A 21415-nucleotide genomic window follows, 5' to 3' on the forward strand; every position below is an offset into this window, starting at 1 on the left:
TGTAACAAACAACAAACAAACAAATTTATTTTTATATAGCGCATTATCACAACATTACATTGTCTCAAAGCGCTTTACAATATCCTCACCCAAAGCCCCCAGTGAGTAAGCCATAGGCGACAGTGGCAAGGAAAAACTCCCTAGAAGGAAGAAACCTTGAGAGGGACCAGACTCAAAGGGGAAGCCCATCCTCCAGGGGCCGGCAGGGATAGTCAAATAGAGAGAGGAGAGCAAGGAAGATAAGCCAATGCCGAAGTCGAGTCTTCTTCCAATTGCCAGGCAACCAGAGGTAAGGCAGCGGGTCATACATGGAAGATCAGAACGGCGAGCTGGATGCAGGGACGTCACTGGTGGTGGTCGGGTGTGCTGGATATCTTGATAGATTGAGGTCTCCAGGCATCACCCCCCAGGAGGAGTAGGGGAAATAAAATGTACAATTAGGCATAGTAGAGGAGGCTATTGGCAGTGCTAAAAGCTAGGTGAGTACAATATGAAGTGCAATCTGCAAGCTCCGGCAGATATGGCTATGGCAGCATCAGTAGGAGGGAGAGGCAAGTGGGAATGCCGGCATGGGGAGTCCCTGAAATGTCAGCACTCCAGTTCCACAAGAGGTTGCAAAGCTAGAGTGACAGCACTGACAATCCAGTTCATCCAAAGCCAATGGCACCGATCCCCACCCAGCTCTACACCTCACACTACAGGTCTGACTGGGAGTGAAGAGTTAGCTAGGGCTAGAACTATATATGTATTATATATATAGTAAGTGAACTTCAGGTTGACTGTGAGAAACATGTATTATATACAGTAAGTGAACTTCAGGTTGACTATCAGAAACATGTATTATATATAGTAAGTGAACTTCAGGTTGACTGTGAGAAACATGTATTATATACAGTAAGTGAACTTCAGGTTGACTGTGAGAAACATGTATTATATACAGTAAGTGAACTTCAGGTTGACTGTGAGAAACGTATTATATACAGTAAGTGAACTTCAGGGTGACTGTGAGGAACGTATTATATACAGTAAGTGAACTTCAGGTTGACTGTGAGAAACATGTATTATATACAGTAAGTGAACTTCAGGTGTACTGTGAGAAACATGTATTATATACAGTAAGTGAACTTCAGGTTGACTGTGAGAAACATGTATTATATACAGTAAGTGAACTTCAGGTTGACTGTGAGAAACATGTATTATATACAGTAAGTGAACTTCAGGGTGACTGTGAGGAACATGTATTATATACAGTAAGTGAACTTCAGGTTGACTGTGAGAAACATGTATTATATACAGTAAGTGAACTTCAGGTGTACTGTGAGAAACATGTATTATATACAGTAAGTGAACTTCAGGTTGACTATCAGAAACATGTATTATATATAGTAAGTGAACTTCAGGTTGACTGTGAGAAACATGTATTATATACAGTAAGTGAACTTCAGGTTGACTGTGAGAAACATGTATTATATACAGTAAGTGAACTTCAGGTGTACTGTGAGATCTCTTTTCACATCCCTCAATGGGAATATGAGTCAAAGGGAGTTCATCAAGTTTATCCTGCTTATAGTCAATAAATAATTAAGAATATCCATCCATCCATCCATCCCCTTACTGCGTATCCCGGTCAGGGTCACAGGGGACGCCTGCTGTCTTTCCCATGCAGTATAAGGCACAAGGCTGGGGTCCATCCTGCACAGGATGGTTAAAATATAATTTCTGTTAGTAAAAGAAACTTGTTTTGTCACCTTTTTTACAAGAAACTAATGGGTGAAACACAGATGGAATTTCAGCAGAGAATTCAAATGAGAGAGAAGGAGCTGCAGGAGCTGAGACTGTGGGCTCGATAACAGTGAGTATGAACCTGAGGAGAAGATAACAGCTGATCTGTAACCATCTTGAATCAAGACTCTTCACCAGAATCAACAGATTGCAGATTTAAAGACCTGTGGTCATTAATCATATTAATGTAACGCTGACTTTGGGGTACTTCAGCGTTATCTTTATTTCAGGCTGTGGGTACAGAGACGACGCGGAGACAATATATTGTGCTAAACATGGAAGACTGACTTCCCCCTTTTATTTTTTTCGCGCCAAAAAATGTAGATAAACTGTTAAAATACAGTAATTTCTTATTTCACAATTATGGACAATTACTGTAATTCTACATTGAATCTCTAATAATTCCATGAAATATTTTACTTTTAACATATAACAACTGTCAGAACACAACAATACACTCTTAATATAGAATAATTATTTTTAAAGAATGATTTAAAAATGCTTAAGAACCGATAATTACTGTTGTTTTATAAGAAAATAACTGTAAAGCTAAGTGCAAAAAATGTATATAGATTATATATTTTTTATTATTATTTATGAAATATGTACGTTAAACTGCAAAAAGATTTAAGATAAAAATACGAAACCTTAATTTTTGATTGGGTTTTATTGTTTGTTATTTGCAAATATCATGACATCATTATCATCTTAGCATCAATGTTAAACAACCAATTTTTAACCGCTAATCAGTTTTTGATGTAGTAATTACAGCTTTTAAAATCTTTTTCCTACACATGCACCACAAAGCATACATTACTAACTAAACTAAACATTATTTAACTGAAATATTAAAATACTATTCAGGATCCACTGTGTCACGATCGGTTAGCGCGGGTAATGCGCACAGGCAGGCGAGCGGGCAGAAAAGCAAGCAGGCATGCAGGATTGGGGCAAACTCGGGATTTATTCAAAAGGCTACGGACGGGAAACATCAGACGATAACTAACATCAATGACGGACGAGGACCACAGGTAAGACCAGGACTTAAAACAGGACTAATCAAAGTAATCAGACACAGCAGGAGACGATCAGGGAAGTACACGTGGGTAATCAGGGGGCGTGGCACACACGAGGAGTGGACGGGCCGGGCATCACAGAGCCCCCCCCCCAAAGGCTCGCTACACCGGGCGCGCCCAGGAGGAGGCTACGGACGAGACAAGGGAACCAGGAACTGAAAAACAAAAACCCAAAACCATCAACGAGAGACCGGGAACAAGACGGACAGACAGAACAGGCACAAAGACAGGAAATGGGACAGAACCTGACACAGGATGGGGAACGCGGACAGACAGAGAAGGAAAGGGGACACAGAGGGAACAGGCGGGACACAAGGGCCAAGAGTGAACGGAGGGAACAGAGGAGGACGAGGAGCAGAAATGGGAGGAACAAAGCGAGGGGGAGCAGAGACAGGCGGGACAAAGACGGAAGGAGGAGAGGGAACGAAGGGACAAAGGCAGGAGCGAAGGGAGACAAGGAGGGGGAATAGAGGGGAGCTCGAGGGAGACCCAGCGGGCGACGGGCGGCATCCAGAGGGGCCGCAGGCGGCCGGGAGGCCGGAGCCGGAGAGGCCCGCGCAGGGGCCGAGGAGGTAGGGCGAGGGACCCGCGGAGGGGCCAGGGAGGGAGCAGGAGGGAGCACTGGGGAAGGGGACGAAGGAGCCGGAGGGGCCCCTGGCGAGGGCAAGACGAGGGGGGGAGCCGCCGCAGGCGGCGACGTCGTCCGCCACGCAGGAGCGGATGGAGCCGCAGGTGATGGAGGAGCCGCTGTCGGGGAGCCCGCCGGCGACCGACCAGGCACCGGAGGTGGGAGCGAGGCAGGGCGACAAGGTCGCGGAGGGGGACCCGCAGGCGACGTCCGACCCGGAGGGCCAGGACCCACAGGCGCCCCCCGAGCCCCAGCGCTGGCGACGGAGGGCGAGCCAGGGGGCAGGGCGGGAGGGACCCTAGCCCGGCGTCTGTGTCCCCATCCCCTCCCCTCATGGGACACGGATAGGAAGCCCCGGGGCCGGGCTCGCCGGGGCGAGGACAAAGGAGTCACAAGTGCGGTCCCCGAGGGGTCCCATTCAAGCTCCTCCACCTCCGGAGAGGGAGGAGCCAAGATGGAGTCTTCCGGGACCACCTCGGGGACTAGGGTGAAAGGAACTGGGGCTGCTGCAGGTGGAGGGGGCGCCTCTGGGGCTGCTGCAGGCGGAGGGGGCGCCTCTGGGGCTGCTGCAGGCGGAGGGGGCGCCTCTGGGGCTGCTGCAGGCGGAGGCTCTCGCCTAAGCTGCTCGGAGAGCTGGTCCTCTTCTGGGGAGTCCTGCACGGCCGGTGCATCCGTCACCCTCCAATACAGCTCCTGGAGGGTGAAGAAATGGTCGATTACAGCCTTGGGCAAAGCCGGAATCTCCACTGAGGACTCAGCAGCCGCAGTAGGTAGAGGCAACGGGAGCGCTTTAGGGGTCGTTGCCGCAGGCTGTGGAACTGGCAAGTCCCGTGCGCGCGAACCGGGCGTGGCCCCTTTAAGAGGCTGGAGCACCCGCGGAACTGTGTCCCGCACAGCGCTGGCCCCCTTTTTGGCCAGCCGCTGGGGCCTGAAGCAGTACCGCTCGAGGGGCGGTGGTAACTCCCAGGCGAACGGCACCGGTCCTCGGAGGAGAAGGGGTTCTTCCTACTCCAGCTCGGTCGGGAGCCACATCTCGGCCAGCGAGCAGGCTCCCAGGCAGATCGTCGGCTCCTTCGCTCTCCTCCTTCTCCTCTGCTTCTTCTTCGTTAGGTCCGTCATTCTGTCACGATCGGTTAGCGCAGGTAATGCGCACAGGCAGGCGAGCGGGCAGAAAAGCAAGCAGGCATGCAGGATCCGGGCAAACTCGGGATTTATTGAAAAGGCTACGGACGGGAAACATCAGACGATAACTAACATCAATGACGGACGAGGACCACAGGTAAGACCAGGACTTAAAACAGGACAAGACTAATCAAAGTAATCAGACACAGCAGGAGACGATCAGGGAAGCACACGTGGGTAATCAGGGGTGCGTGGCACACACGAGGAGCGGACGGGCCGGGCATCACACACTGCTCAATCATTTTTCCACCCCTCACTCCCCCACCAAAGAAATAACTGCAGAATGAACAGTTTAATAATAAAGAATATAATTAAAAAAATGTAAACACAGTGGAACACAAGTGAAGATGCTGGCAATACAAGAAGCTTTCTACTCCATTCAAAGTTAGCAATGTTTGTAATCAACGAAAGAACCTTGGGATTAACAGACTGCTGTTTTTTAGACTCTTTCTTCTCCACCTTGGTCCTCTTATCTGGATTTATCTTGAAAAGGCACCTGCAAAGAGGAAAAATAAATCAACTCAATATACTCAATATAGTGCCACAAACAATATGACCAGCAATACTGTGGACAAGCTATATAAATTTTTATAATAAAACAATTATTAATAATTATAATTAAACAATTTTGTATAGTGTAATCCATTGAATAAGAATGAAGAGGTCCAGTAATCTAGACAGTGTACTACACTAAGGAACAATTTCTCTGACCTATAAATCTATAGGTTGCATCTGTATACACCTTTTTTTGCTAAAAAAATTGTTTTAAATTTCTAGGGACACTTTCAAGTCTTACCTCTGCATGAACTCCAGAGTTGCACCAAGTTCCGCTGGATAGCTGATGTTGAAGCAGTAGTACATCACAAACATCATCAGAAGGGCCTCATCACAATTTGTGATATCTTTCACAATGATCTGGTCCACAGCAATCATAAAGTGTCCGGCTGTCAGAGGAGAACTCCCTACAGTACACATAAGAAAAAATAAGAGAAAACAATTTAGTTAAAAGAACACTAACATTGTGACAATTACAGTATCAGGCTTGCATGTCATTCAGTATGGCACAAGTGTAATCCAAGTGACTTGTGTGGTTTAACCAAAGTTTTCTGAAGCAAAACAATTACTATTAAAATAAAGTTGTTACATTTAATACATTTATGTATACAATAAAATATCTGTGCTGAGTTTTAGAAACTTTTGTGACACTTTAATGTGGTATGTATGGACACTAAAGTTATGATTTGATACTATACCCATTAATAAACAACCTACTTGTAATATAAAGTGCTCAAATTTGTTTAGAAGCCTTGAATTATTGAATAACATGGATTACACTGATGATAGAGCATCAACTTACATTTACATTTACATTTACAGGATTTGGCAGACGCCCTTAGCCAGAGCGACTTACATAAGTGCTTTGAGACTCTGCAATGAATTTCCGATGCTAGCTCAATAAGGACCCAAGCTATGAATACTATCTCTGAGAACTCCATTGAGTAGTGCAGAATTTTTTATTTTTTTTTTTTAAACACACACCAGAAAGAGTCGAGTAAGAATATAGAAGTTCTACGTCAGGTATTTCTGAAAAAGAAAAGTTTTGAGTCGTCGCTTGAAGACAGTCAAGGATTCAGCTGTTCGGACATCTAGGGGGAGTTCATTCCACCAATTAGGTCCCAGGACAGAGAAGAGCCGAGATGCGTGTCTTCCTTGTGCCTTGAGGGGAGGTGGGACCAGTCGAGCAGTGCTGGAGGATCGGAGAGATCGTGGTGCAGAGCGGGGTGTGATGAGGTCTTTTAGGTAGGATGGTGCCAGAGAATTTTTGGCTTTGTATGCGAGCATCAGTGTTTTGAATCTGATGCGTGCAGCTACAGGAAGCCAGTGGAGGGAGCGCAGCAAAGGAGTGGTGTGGGAGAACTTGGGAAGGTTGAAAACAAGACGAGCAGCTGCATTCTGAATCAGTTGGAGGGGACGGATGGCGCTCAGTGGTAAACCCGCTAGAAGCGAGTTACAGTAGTCAAGGCGTGAGATGACGAGGGACTGGACGAGTATCTGGGTAGCCTGAGTGGAAAGAAATGGACGTATCCTCCTGATGTTAAAGAGGAGAAACCGACAAGAGCGAGAAAGACTGGCGATATGTGAGGAAAATGACAACCGATCATCTATGGTAACTCCAAGGTTTCTAGCAGAAACCGAAGGACGGATCAGGGAGTTTTCGAAAGAGATCGCAAGGTCCTGGAGGGGGGATGAGTCAACCGGGATGTAAAGCAGCTCAGTTTTACTAGTGTTGAGTTTTAGCTGGTGAGTGGTCATCCAAGATGAGATGTCTGCCAAACATGTAGAGATCTTAGTGGAGACATGAGTGTCTGAGGGAGGGAAGGAGAGGATGAGTTGAGTGTCATCGGCATAGCAGTGGTAGGAGAAGCCATGTGAGGATATGACTTCGCCAAGAGATTTAGTGTAGAGGGAGAATAGGAGAGGGCCAAGAACCGAGCCCTGAGGGACACCGGTGGAAAGACAACGTGGAGTAGATGTGGATCCATTCCATGTCACTTGGTATGTTCTGCCTTCTAGGTAGGAAGCCAGCCAGCGCCAGGCCAGGCCACCAATGCCAAGACTCCTAAGGATGGATAGGAGAGTTTTGTGGTTGACCGTGTCAAATGCTGCTGATAGGTCAAGAAGGATGAGGACAGATGACAGTTTGGCTGATCTGGCAGCATGTAGCTTCTCAGTGACTGCTAAGAGGGCAGTCTCTGTAGAGTGAGCTGCTTTAAAGCCAGACTGATTAGGATCCTGGAGGTTGTTCTGAGAGAGATAGAGAGAAAGCTGGTTGTAGACTGTACGTTCGAGGATTTTTGAAAGGAAGGAAAGAAGCGATACTGGTCGGTAGCTGCAAGTGTCTGAGGGATTTAGAGTGGGTTTTTTTAGGATGGGAATGACCCTGGCTATTTTGAATGCTGTTGGTACATGACCGGAGGTAATGGAGCCATTAATGATAGTTGTGATGAAGGGGAGAAGGTCTAGAGAGATTGTCTGAAACAATGCAGAAGGCATTGGATCAAGTGTGCAGGTGGTAGGGTTGGAAGATGAGATGACTTTCATGATCTCATCTGCCGTAAGACCGGAAAACTGGGCCAGTGAGGGGGGAGGGAAATCCTTAGTGTGTAGTGTAGTGGATAAGGGAGAGAATGTCTGACAGATTCTGTCAATCTTCTCGGCAAAGAAGTTGTCAAAATCTTCAGCAGTCAGGAAGGAAGGAGCAGGAGGAGGCGGAGGGTTGAGTAGAGACGAAAAGATGTTATGGAGTTTGCGAGGATCTCGTGAGGATAATTCTAGTTTGTCTTTGTAAAAGGCAGTTTTAGCTGCAGTCACGTCCATAGAGAATTTGGATAGCAGAGTACGGTAGGAAGACAGATCTGCATCAAGCTTAGATTTCTTCCACGTCCTCTCTGCTACCCGCAATTCTCTTCGGTTGGTATGTAATGCAGCTGAAAGCCAAGGAGTAGGCCGAGTTTTCCTTGGTTTGGAAGACAGCGGGCAGAGGTTGTCCAAGGATGTGTAAAGTGAGGAGATGAGAGTATCAGTTGCAGACTCCAGTGCCAAGGAGGAAAAGGAGTCAGGGTCAGGAAGGTAAGACAGGGTGCAGGTAGCAACAGAAGAAGCGGAGACAGAGTGGAGGTTTGGTCGAGTGGGGAGGAAACGTTGAAAACTGGGATTGGGCAAGACGGGTAGGGCAATGGTAAAGGATACAAAGTGGTGATCAGAAATGTGTAGAGGAGTAGAAGAGATGTCAGTAGCCGGAGAGGGGCGGCTGAAAACCAGGTCGAGGACGTTACCTCCTTTGTGTGTAGGAGAGGAGCTGTTGGATGTTAGAGAGAAGGAATCGAGAAAAGGGAGGAGACCAGAAGAAGGGAGCTTGTCATGGGGGAGGTTGAAGTCACCAAGGAGAATGAGAGAGGAGCTGTCATCAGTGGGGAAGAGACTGAGGAGAGTATCAAGCTCCTCTAGAAAGCAGCCTAGGGGGCCAGGAGGGCGGTAGACAACAATGATCCGAATATCGAGTGGAGAGGTAACAGCAACTCCATGGAATTCAAAGGATGAAATGTTGAGATGGGGCAGAGAGAGGGGCGTGTAGCACCAGTTCCGAGTTACCAATAGACATGTGCCGCCGCCCCTGCCAGTCTGGCGAGGAGAGTGAGAGAAAGCATAAGCAGAGGAGAGAGCTGCCGGGGTAGCCGAGTTCTCAGGCGATATCCAGGTCTCCGTCAGAGCCAGAAAGTCAAGAGAGTGGTGTGAAGCAAGGGCGGAAATGAAATCAGCCTTCTTTACAGCAGACTGGCAATTCCAGAGGCCACCCAACACGCTTCGCTGGAACTGGGGTGTTATGGGAGGGTAGACAAGATTACTGAGAGTGCGGCGCCTGGATGTTGGATGAGATATTCTAGGTCTCAAAGATAAGTGTACTGGTATACGTCTAAGGCACATGTCTGTAGTGATGGTGTGAGAGATTGCGAAGTAGAGGATAGGATAGAGTAGGAGAGAAAGGTTTAGAAGCAGTAGTAACAACTAGACCGTTTGCCTTTATCCGCCACAGACACCTGTGAAGGTGTCACCTTCAATTTAAACTCAGTAAGCCCTGCCCCCTAATTAACACCTTCAGGGAGACCGAAACTACACACAACAACAGTTTCAACAGACAGTAAACAGAAAGCAAACAGAGTCCTACCTTACTAGCTTACTAACTTATTGGTTACCATTCACAGCTTTAAAGTATCAACATAAAAATCAATCGTCTTTAAACTAATTTGTGCTGTAAAAATGGACGAAAGTCATACATGTTTGGAATGACATCATTGTGATTACATGGCAATTGTTTCTTACTGCTTGACTACCCTCTAAATTAACTTTTCAAAAATGTGGAGTGGAACTAAATTACTAGTACTTCCACCAGGGTCTAATAAAAGAAAAAAAATTAACCCTTTAGCTTAATATATCTAAGGGTTTACTAGAATCCCCTGCAAGCTCCAGAAGTAATATACTTGATATAAATTAAAATGCCTTTTGATTAAGTGAGAGAAAATAAAAACCATACCACAGACAGCAATGCAAGGTGTGCTGGGTAGTTGATCAACTTCAGATGGAAGACTTGTCTCATCAACCAACAGGAACATCTTGGCCTGTACTTCACTGAAGTATTTCAGAAGTAGCAACACACATGCAGGAAGATCAGCATCTAGATCCTTTGCTTTAGCAATTTCCATGCCTGATAAGATGTCATCAATTTTGCTTTTCTTCTCATGGGAGATGATATGAAATAACTCTTTCACATTTACTTGAAATGGCTTCTCTGTAAACATCCATACCTGTTAACTCTTTGAAGTGAACCATTATCTCACACATCTCGAACAGATATGGCAACTCTTTCACCAGAACAGTGGTCTCCATTCCACTTATGATGTTGCTTCTCTGAGTGTAGAAAGTTGCCACCATTTTCTTTTCAATACTTTTAGTGTTCTTGCTTTAGTTTTTGTGCATGTTCTTTAATTCCTCTTGTGTACATTTCTGAGTCTCTTCCATTTCATTAAGTGGCAAGTGCTTTGGTTGCCAGTTTATACAGCCATACGTATCCACTCTTATCTTGGAAGGTGGGTCTTCTCCCTCACTTGTGCTGGATGTCTGTCTTTTCAGGAAAAGAGAGTTTTCCCCCTTCTCATGATGTCAACTCTACTCTGCAGCTGCTTGGTGAGGGAGTCATAAACACTACCTACAATTTGATCTTCAAAGATATCTCGGAATGACTGAGGATATGTTGAAACAATCTTCCTGGCAATTTCACTAAGATGTTTCTTCCCTGGTGAAGGGAAGATGGTCAGGATCTGAGCTACCATCAGCCGAATCTGTTCACGTCTTTCACGTCCTGTGGGTCGCTCCTTGTTTTTTAGCTTTCTGGTAATTTCTGATGGCATTTTACTCCAGGGTCTCTCAAAATTGAAGTGCCAGTTGTTGTCCACTGGAAAGGGTCTATGAGGGTTTGAGATTTCACTTGAACTTGTAGATGGCGGAGAGTTGGAATTATCTGCACTGTATTCACCTATAGAGAGAGAAAATATGTATTTAAAAAAAGAGTTCATTAAATTGAAGCAATAACTACAAGCCCTGAAACATTATCAAGATCACATAATACTTTATGTAGGCTTTAGATATTTGATGTACCTCTGTTTAATCATTAGAAGATAATTTTTTAAAATCAGCCAAAAATTTAAAATCAAACACACTTGTAGATGAAGGCTCTCTGCATAGTGTTGGATTCGGCTGAAGTCTGGTAAGTCGATCAGGAATCTCATCTGCATCCTCAGCTGGAGAGACAAAATTATCAATCGCTTGCAAAGCTAGAATAATAGAATTAATCTCTTACTGTATGTTGTGAGGATAATATACTTGCAATTAAATATACTTACATAAAGCATTAATACGTCCAATAAATTTTCTAGCTTCAATTGGCCTCAGGACGTTAACAAGATCTGGCTCCTAGACATATTTTAGATCTTCCAGGGTTTCCACACCTAAGGACTGGAGAGTCTCCAACATCAGGTCTTTTGAACTTGAATTTGGCAGCACAGATCCAATGAAGTCAGCAAGCTCACTGTCTGCATCACCCATTTCTAAGAAAAAAGGTGTAAGACATAATTTAGTGTTAGGCTAAGCATTCTCAAATGGCCAAATAAATATTCAAACCTTTAGCCTGAATTATATTTTTGTATATGTGTCTGCATCTTTGTTAGTGGATGAGGGTTTCTGTTTTGACAGCTCTCAAAACCAGAAAAATATTTAGGGCACAATGTCACACAGTTAACCAAAACCTAATTTATAAGCCTTTTAGATATCCTCAAACATGATTTTAAAGTCCACTGTCAAGTACAATCATCAGTATATTAACTGGTGCTCAGTCACAATCACTGTCACTTTTTCCTACTCAGCATCTACTATGCTGTGCTTAAGAGAAATGACTCTAGTTCCGCACAAATGATAAGCAGGCAATGGATAATAATCCAACAACAGCTCTCCATTTAGGCACTTCATGTCCCCACATGCTGTGTGAATTTCAAACAGTCCCAACTCCTCCAAGTAAGATGAACTATGAGGAGTTACAAGGAAGTACACATTTTTATCCATCATTAGTATGAGTTTGATTTGTCTAAACTCTGTTGGCATGCAAGTACTTGTGCAACGAAAAAAGCTCTTTTTGTAAAGAGTGCCTCTCCACAGTACCTCAGTAGATGCTATGAGAGCACACTGATCAGGAAAGCTTGCTTCTACTGCACTGCGTACTGCCTCATTATACAAGTCGGTGTGGAAAGGCGTGGACTGTTTCACTTGCAAAGTAGAAGCAAAGACAGAACTGGAGTATAGATATGTTTGGAGAAGTTGGTGGTTATTCGCAAGTGTCTGGCAGACATTTTTGAAGTTTTGTGTTCTTCTCACACATCCTTTAAAGTAAGAATGCTTGCTTTCAAATCGCATTGTCCACAGTCTTATCAGAGGGCCAAACTTCAGCATCAAAGCAGGATAATGCAAAATGTAATGGTGTTTCGGTTTTAGATCAGGAAACATCTCCCTTCTAGTCTCTAAATACTCCTCAAGTAGAACACTGAGCAAAGCATTCTTCGGTTTAGCTAACTGTAGGTGAAAAATGTCTTCACCTTCACAAAGTATTTACCGTAAATGGACAAGTCATATGCCACAACTCCTTCAAACACATCATGACCAATACAAGGTTTGAGGCCTGGCTGACAGACATGAAAGTAGATGAGGGAGTTGAAAACTGAATCAAATTTTACACCTCTGCTTTCTATCAGGGCACCACTTTGTATTTCTAGTACTGCCTCATTGTAGTTTTGCACTGTTCTGGGTGGGGCTCCTTGAGAATCATGGAACTCCCTTCTAGTTACCAGACAATATCTACAGAAGTAAGCAGAAGTACTGAAATTCTCTGTGAAACCTCCAATATTGTGGGATCCCAAATTATCGCCAGCAATGCAAAAAACTGTTGCCTTAACAACATGCCCAGAGATGACAAGTCCATTTGTATCTAGTTCCTTTATATCTGACAGCATTGTGGAGAACACCTTGTCATGTCCAAAATATTTAAAGTGTTCCTCTCTACACAGGAGCACAAGCTGTAGGTTTTCAATGCAGGATCGATAAAATGGGTCAAGGTTGGCCAGTGTAAAGTAAACCCCAAGTATCTTGTATTTTTTTTTCGCTGACCCAAGTGGGTTAACAATCTCGAAAGCATCTTGATATAGTATGAGCTTTATACTTACACCTGACTCCGCAAACAGTACATTACTTTTGTACACTGAACCATCATTCACATCATTAAATACTTGTGAAGTGTCATCTACAGGCTTTGTACATTCTTGCCACACAATTGGGTCTTTTAGCAAAGCCTGCAAAGTCTCTATTATTGGGATATACTGAACAAACTGTTCGTTTCGGTTTTCATCAGTGCCTAAACTAATTGTTTGAGGATGCACATAAGAGAAGTTTTTCTGAAAATAATGCCTTCTCAAATAGTCGGTAGAGAGTACATGGCTACATGATGGATGCAAGCTATTGTCATTTAAACTTGTCAGAATCTCACTGATTTCCGACTCACTCATTTGGGTATTTGCTTGCAGGGCACCTTGTACTGGTGACACACATCAGTAAGACTGTCTACTTGTTCCACCATCATCTGAATGGTTGAGGAAGGTACAAGGTATTTGGCCTGTAACGTCATATAAAACATTGCTAAATTCTTCATATATAGTCCTTTCATATCAGATGGGCCCAGGATATCCTCATGCTCATCAGTGCTTACATCTGATGGACTATCAGCAACATCAAGAAACTGACTGGGCACAGAATGAACCAAATGCACAGATGAGACCTGCACAGATGTAGCATTTTTATGATATCTAGAGAGGTGAGTAGTAAAGGAGGACCTCAGTGAAAAGACACTGACACAACCTTTAAATAGGCACTTAACCTCTTCTTTCTTTGATACATGCAATTTCAAGTGATCTAAAAGTTCTTTCAAATCATTGTACTCTTTCTGGCAATGTGGATTTCGACATTTTAGGGGACCCTGTACTGCTTCACACTGCAACACAGTTGACCGTCTATGGTGGCGGAAAATATGACTTTTAAAAGAATTGTATTTCATGAATCTTGATTTGCACCCAACTATACAGCATGCATATTCACTGTGTGTGTAACTGTTGGTGATTTACATACCCTTTCACTGTTTTAAAAGCAATGCCACATATAGGACATGTAAAGGTTTTTGAAAGACTCGCCATATTGCAGACTCACTTCAATATATCGTATTTTCACCTTGCTCCAGGTAGGAAATCTTCCAATCCCTGCAAAGAGGTGAGGGAGAGAAAGAGACAGAAGTTTGCGAATGCTTGGGTAAAAATTATGTAAGTAACATTGTATACACCAATTACTTTGCCACCAAATTATAACAAGAAAGTCAGTAATTCCTGATTAATCAGGAAAAATAAAATCCATATAATCTTGGAGAAAATTCCCTGGTTATATGCTATATAGTTAATATCTTATGAAATAAAATGGTGTTAGTTTGTTTAACCTGTACAATGTGACTATTTAATAGTACAATACTGAACGAATTTATTTTTGTTATAACAGCTTTGTAAATCAATTACACTTAATTTACTGACTTACTTTTTGACAACAATAAATGTTTCCCTTTTCAAACTCGAGAGTGCTTTTATTTACCGCGAAAACAGCGAGTCAACGTTGATTTTAAACGAAACAATTATTTTTCACTAACTCTTTTGACACCATGTATTGGCCTAGGTAATGTATTTAATGAGAGATTGCAAGGCATATTTTGTTGGTGCTGCTAGCAAGGGGTCATTAGTTAGCCAGCGTCACACAAATACAGCCGCAAAAATACAACACAAGGCTAACGTTGTTAGCAACTCAAAAATAAACAGCGTTTAGGTAACGTTAAAACACTACTGCAACCTAGCCAATTTAACGCCTCACCCACATTACCTACTTTGTCTACTGTAGTTTATCAAAATGTACACTTAGTGAGTTCTATTTTAGAATGTTTCGATAAATAAGTCAAATAATTTGAGTCAAAACTTTTGAAATTACCTCGCAAACGTGTTTCTTGAACACAGCTAGAGCAGCGTCACAGCACCTTGCGGCCTTCTCCATATATGGTGCTCTTCCAGCGTGCAACTTGCAGTGGTGTTCTGATGCCTGAAAAATGATTGCTCTTCCTATCCTTTCCTATTTTTATAATTATATATATACACACACACACACATATATATATGTCACGGGAACGGCGGCAGCGATCGCGAGCAGAGCGGCGATCGTGCGGGTAAGGAGCAGGCAGGCAAGCGGGATACGGGAAAACGGGGTTTTAATAAGGATAAGCGGGTCAGGGAACACTGGACGGCAACAGACAGCAGGAAACATCAATGACGGACAAGGGAAACCGGGGAGACCAGGACTTAAATACACAGGACTAAATCAAAGTAACTAGACAAAGCAGGAGACGATCAGGGAAATACACGTGGGTAATCAGGGGGCGTGGCACACACGAGGAGCGGACGAGCCGGGTATGACAGAACCCCCCCCCAAAGGCGCGCTTCTCCGGGCGCGCCAAGGAAGGGGGCGACGGACGGGACGAGGCAAAACAGGACCTGAAAAACAAAACCAGAAATCAACGAGGGACAGGGAACAAGACAGACAGGCAAAACTGACACAGGCAGAAGCCAGGACAAGACATGACACAGGACAGGAAAGGCAGACAGACAGACAAGAAACGGGGACACGGAGGGAACAGGCGGAACAAAAGGGCCAGGAGTGAACAGAGGGAACCCAGAAGGACGAGGAGCAGAGACGGGAGGAACAAAGCAAGGGGGAGCAAAAAACGAAGGGGCAGAGACAGGCGGGACAAAGGCAGGGGCGTAGGGAGACAAGGAGGAGGAAGGAAGGGGAGCCCGAGGGAGCCCCAGCGGGCGACGGGAGGCAGCCGGAGGGGCCGCAGGCGGCCGGGAGGCCGGAGCCGGAGGGGACCTCGGAGGGGCCGAGGAGGCAGGGCGAGGGACCCGCGGAGGGGCCAGGGAGGGAGCAGGAGGGAGCACCGGGGAAGGGGACGAGGGAGCAGGAGGGGCCCACGGCGAAGGCCCGGAGGAGGGGGGAGCCGCAGCAGGCGGCGACGTCCGGTGGAGGGCCGGAGGTAGGGGCCCCGCAGGCAACCGAGGAGCCGCCGTCGGGGAGCCCGCAGGCGACCGACCAGGCTCTGGAGAGGGGAGCGAGGCGGGGCGACGAGGTCTCGGAGGGGGACCCGCAGGTGACGTCCGACCCGGACGGCCAGGACCCACGGGCACCAACCGAGCCCCAGCGCAGGCGAGGGAGGGCGAGCCAGGGGGCAGGGCGGGCGGGACCCCAGCCCTGCGTCTGTGTCCCCTTCCCCTGCGGGACACAGACAGGCCGACCCTAGGTCGGGGTTGATGTCGCCGGGGCGAGGGACAAGGGGTTACAAGTTCTGTCCCCGAGGGGTCCCATTCCAGCTCCTCCACCTCCGAAGAGGGAGGAGCCAAGATGGAGTTGTCCGGGACCACCTCGGGGACTAGGACAGGGACTGGAGCTGCTGCAGGGAGAGCGGGCGCCTCTGGAGCTGCAGCAGGGAGAGCGGGCGCCTCTGGAGCTGCAGCAGGGAGAGCGGGCGCCGGGACAGGAACGCGGTCAGGCTGCGGGGATGCCGGGACAGGAACGCGGTCAGGCTGCGGGGGCGCCGGGACAGGAACTGGAGCGCGGTCAGGAACTGGAGCTGGCTGCAGTGGGGGCGCCTGCCCGGGAGCTGCAGGTTGCTGCAGTGGGGGCGCCTGCCCGGGAGCTGCAGCAGGCGGCTGCAGAGGGGGCGCCTGCCCGGGAGCTGCAGCAGGCGGCTGCAGAGGGGGCGCCTGCCCGGGAGCTGCAGCAGGCGGCTGCAGAGGGGGCGCCTGCCCGGGAGCTGCAGCAGGCGGCTGCAGAGGGGGCGCCTCTGCAGGAACTGGAGCGCGGTCAGGAACTGGAACGCAGTCAGGGACAGGAACTGGAACGCAGTCAGGGACAGGAACTGGAACGCAGTCAGGGACAGGAACTGGAACGCAGTCAGGGACAGGAGCTGGCTGCAGTGGGGGCGCCTGCCCGGGAGCTGCAGCAGGCGGCTGCAGTGGGGGCGCCTGCCCGGCAGCTGCAGCAGGCGGCTGCAGAGGGGGCGCCTCTGCCGGAACAGGAGCGCGGTCAGGAACAGGAGCGCGGTCAGGAACAGGAGCGCGGTCAGGAACAGGAGCGCGGTCAGGAACAGGAGCTGGCTGCAGTGGGGGCGCCTGCCCGGGAGCTGCAGCAGGTGGCTGCAGTGGGGGCGCCTGCCCGGGAGCTGCAGCAGGCGGCTGCAGAGGGGACGCCTCTGCAGGAACAGGAGCGCGGTCAGGAACAGGAGCGCGGTCAGGAACAGGAGCGCGGTCAGGAACAGGAGCGCTGACGGGAGCTGCAGCAGGTGGCTGCAGAGGGGGCGCCTCTGCAGGAACTGCAGGTGGCTGCAGTGGGGGCGCCTGCCCTGGAGCTGCAGGTGGCTGCAGTGGGGGCGCCTGCCCTGGAGCTGCAGCAGGCTGCAGTGGGGGCGCCTGCCCTGGAGCTGCAGCAGGCGAAGGGGGCAGCGAAGGCGGCTGCGCAGGCGGTGGCTGCACGGGAGCGGGGTCCGCGGGCAATGGCGGTGACTCGGAAGTCACAGCCGAGGCTCTCCGGAGTTTGATTAGCCTCCGGAGGTCCTCAGCAATCCTCTCCAGATCTGAGTAAGGGGATTCTGGAGTGAAGGAGGCCAAGTCCTGCCCCAGCTGTGTGGCGAGTCTTTCCCCCTCCAGGGGGGCCTGTGGGGCCGGTTCTCCTATCACCCTCCAATAAAGCCCCTGGAGGGTGAAGTATCGGTCAGCTAGGACCGCGGGTGGCGGCGGCAGCGAAGACGGCTGCGCAGGCGGCGGCGACCGCACGGGAGCGGGGTCCTCGGGCGGCGGCGGCAGCGAAGGCGGCTGCGCAGGCGGCGGCGACCGCACGGGAGCGGGGTCCGCCGGCAATGGCGGCCGCACGGGAGCGGGGTCCGCTGGCAATGACGGAGGGAGGTCCTCCGTACTGGCGATCGCCGTTCTCCTCCGTCTCCCTCGCTGGCGCCTGGCGGTTGCGGGAGGCGGCGCGATGTCCGTAAAAATGGACGGTGGCTTCCGGCTCCGGGTAGTGGAAGGGCTCCTCGTCCTCGTCCTCACTTGAGAGCCAGTACTTCCACGCAGGATCGGGGACGCGTGTGGTCGGCCCCCGGGCTGGAGGTAGGGCAGGTACCTCCCTCTCGTCCTCCGCCGGAAGCCAAAGCCTGGAGAGCGAGCAGGCGCCGAGAGAGATCGGCTCTTGTGGGAGCCTCTTCCTCCCTCTCCGCTTCTTTTTGTGGTCCGTCATTCTGTCACGGGAACGGCGGCAGCGATCGCGAGCAGAGCGGCGATCGTGCGGGTAAGGAGCAGGCAGGCAAGCGGGATACGGGAAAACGGGGTTTTAATAAGGATAAGCGGGTCAGGGAACACTGGACGGCAACAGACAGCAGGAAACATCAATGACGGACAAGGGAAACCGGGGAGACCAGGACTTAAATACACAGGACTAAATCAAAGTAACTAGACAAAGCAGGAGACGATCAGGGAAATACACGTGGGTAATCAGGGGCCGTGGCACACACGAGGAGCGGACGAGCCGGGTATGACAATATATATATCTATATATATATATCTATATATATATATATATATATATATATATATATATATAAATCATTCTTTATTAAGAAGTTCACACCATAGACAAAGATGACTAAAAAAAAACACTGTTCTTAACAGATCTCTGAACATCTGTGAAAGGCAAAGTGGTTTCAGAAATTCCATTTTTCAAAGAGGCCAGCAAGTTAACAAAAATTTGTCTATTTGTTAATCTGTTTTATTCGTAAATAGTATAAAATAATATATGTCTAATTGAAATAAAAGTCGATGTCTAACACCACAGCTCTGGGACTCTAGCATAGCCCCGGGCGCCCCGCTGAGGGCCTGTGGGGCTGGATGAAGTATCTAACTTCAATGGCTTAATCAGCAGGGTAAAGTGCCGTAACTTAAACGGGGGTATGACAAATTATTATAAAGTTTAAGCCAATAAGATTTAATTAATAAAATAATTTAGTTGTATTTTGTTCGTTTTATTTTCAATAAAACACACCCAGCACATTATTAATGTAATAGATGCAGGAACTAGTGAGCGGTATTTAGCTACGTACTTCAAAAACATTTTTAAAACTTTGTTAGACTAATACCTTAGTTATTTTAATAATTTAAGGGATAAAAACATTTGTCGTGTTTGTCAATGTGTTATTTTAAGTAAATGCGTTATTTTCCAACGCCAAAAGCCCTGTCATGTTTTAAGTGAGAAATGATATGGACTAGCAACTGTCTCTGGGGGGAGCAACCCCGGTTAGGTACTATTAAGCAGCATTTAGTGACATGCATCAAAACACATTTTTAAAAACTTTGAAAGAATAAAGTCTTAGTTATTTTAATAAATACGTTTTTCAGTAAATGTTTATTCACGCGCATGCACACAAATGATGATTATTTACATGATGTACATGATTATTTAATTGCATTTAATAGGAACCAGTAAGATGCATTTAGCACCATGCTGCAAATACACATTAAAAACTTTAAAGAATAAGGTCTTAGTTTTTAAATAAAGACATCCTACAAGGTGCCCACGGCCCCAGCTTATATAATCTACAAGCTTGATCTGAGATGCTTGCTGGAGTACAATGCTAAGTTGACAACGGTAACGGTGCTGCAGCCTGTTTGATAGTTAATGAAACACAGTTCAAATTCAACAGTGTCAGTAGTCATCCACTATGCAGGGAGACTACAGATTGACTATAACGACCCGTTTATCTGCTGTCATTATTTATTTTTTTATTTTTTTTGACAGAATAAAGCCTTAGTTATTTTCATAAATATGTTTTTTTCAGTAAATGTGTATTCATGCTCATGTGCACAAACAGACACACACCGATGGTCAGGGGCTTTAGGAGTTTAACTTTAGGTCTGTGAAAGTATAGGACCGCGAATTGTATACAGGCCCCAAAACATATTAACTTAGTTGTTCATGAGTCTTATTGTGAAAAACCACGCAAAATAGACATGTAAATTTTAAAGAAAAGACATTAAATGCTTTTGTTAATGTTTAAATGTATAAAAACTTTAGATGTAGTTGTTAAACAGTCAAACAAAAATGTGTTATTTTAAAGTAGTATAAAATATAACCTTAACTTTGGACGCAAGATGAACAACCTACAAACACAGACAGACACACGCACACACACACACAGCAAAGCCCCAAGAATGCGCACAAGCACACAACCATAGGTGGGCTTTTAGAGTTTGCTCAATCAAAAAAACATCAGACCCATATAGTTTACGTTTTTTATTAAAATGTGTAAGGATCGCTCTGTTAGAGCGCAATTTTAAATTAGTATGATTGTGATATAAGTCATTTAGGCAACAAGATTTGAGGAAGAACCTAAGTAGCGGCTACAAATGATCGACCAGGCAGACAGAAGTCTGCTTTTCTTATCTCGCAAGTCATGGAAGTGTAGGTGGGTGTAGGAACTGTGGAATCAGGCATAGTTATTTTAATAAAGACATCCTACAAGGTACACCACGGCCCAAGCTTATAGCGTCTACTATCATGATTTGAGAGGCTAGATGGAGTACCATGTTAAGTTGACAATGGTAACTGAGATGCAGCCTGCATGCAGGGAGACTAGAGAGTGACTATAGTACCCCATTTAACCGTTGGTCCTTATTTTTTAAGAATTTTGACAGAATAAAGCCTTAGTTATTTTAATAAATACGTTTTTTTTCCAGTACATGGTTGTTCATACTCATGTGCACAAACACACACACACACCGGTGGCCAGGGGCTTTAGAGTTTAACTTTAGGTCAGTGAAAGTATAGGATCGTTATGTGTATTCAGACCCCAAAACATATTAACTTAGTCGTTCATGAGTCTTATTGTGAAAAACCGACAAAATAGACTTGTAAATTTTAAAGAAAAGACATTAACAGCTTTTGTTAATGTTGAAATGTATAAAAACTTTAGCTGCTTTTCTTAAATGGCCAGAAAAACTATGTTTTGGCTCTGCTCTCTCGATTATCTGAGTTCTGGACAGACATATTCAAAGCCATTGAGCAGGACATCAACATAGTTCTGCCTCCTCTAATCCTCTAACAAACCTGTTCGACATTCCGCCATCTGATACTATGCCTCTCTTACTGGCCAGGCACTTCATTCTTTTAAAATATACACCTTGAAATGTTACAAATTTCATTGCAGGGGTCATCCCATCGAGTACTTAAACAGCATCAGTCTCCTATAGTGTAAGAACCTGGTCTTTGATAAACCTCAGGACAGGGCCTCCAAGTCTTATGAAAGGTCTTTAAGGACCATCCAATTCTGGTGGCCGTTTGGGCAATGAGGAAACAACTTTTGCACAAAGTGTCTGCTTTGAAATAAATGAAAGAGATGTTTCTTTGGCATGTAATGCTTGCCTGCTAGGATTGTGACTGTTGCAAACACCCCCTCCTCATATAAACTAAT

The 21415-nt window shown here is 46.4% G+C and overlaps 1 protein-coding gene and 1 long non-coding RNA gene across 4 annotated transcripts in view; both read left to right on the forward strand.

Moving 5' to 3' along the window:
* Positions 1 to 21415, forward strand: part of LOC125739602 (NACHT, LRR and PYD domains-containing protein 12-like) — a 926911-nt gene that overhangs the window by 327825 nt on the left and 577671 nt on the right. The gene's annotated exons all lie outside the window — the stretch shown is intronic.
* On the forward strand, positions 759 to 1485 carry LOC125739659 (uncharacterized). 3 transcript variants are annotated; one of them, XR_007397225.1, is made up of 4 exons: positions 759 to 819; positions 865 to 954; positions 1131 to 1310; positions 1401 to 1485. It is a non-coding gene; the product is annotated as an uncharacterized LOC125739659 (long non-coding RNA). The 3 variants fall into 3 exon arrangements; XR_007397224.1 differs by having other exon boundaries at positions 790 to 954; positions 1356 to 1485; XR_007397226.1 differs by lacking the exons at positions 759 to 819; positions 865 to 954 and adding an exon at positions 1016 to 1085.

This window comes from Brienomyrus brachyistius, chromosome 4 (genome assembly GCF_023856365.1).
Source record: "Brienomyrus brachyistius isolate T26 chromosome 4, BBRACH_0.4, whole genome shotgun sequence".
NCBI lineage: Eukaryota > Metazoa > Chordata > Actinopteri > Osteoglossiformes > Mormyridae > Brienomyrus > Brienomyrus brachyistius.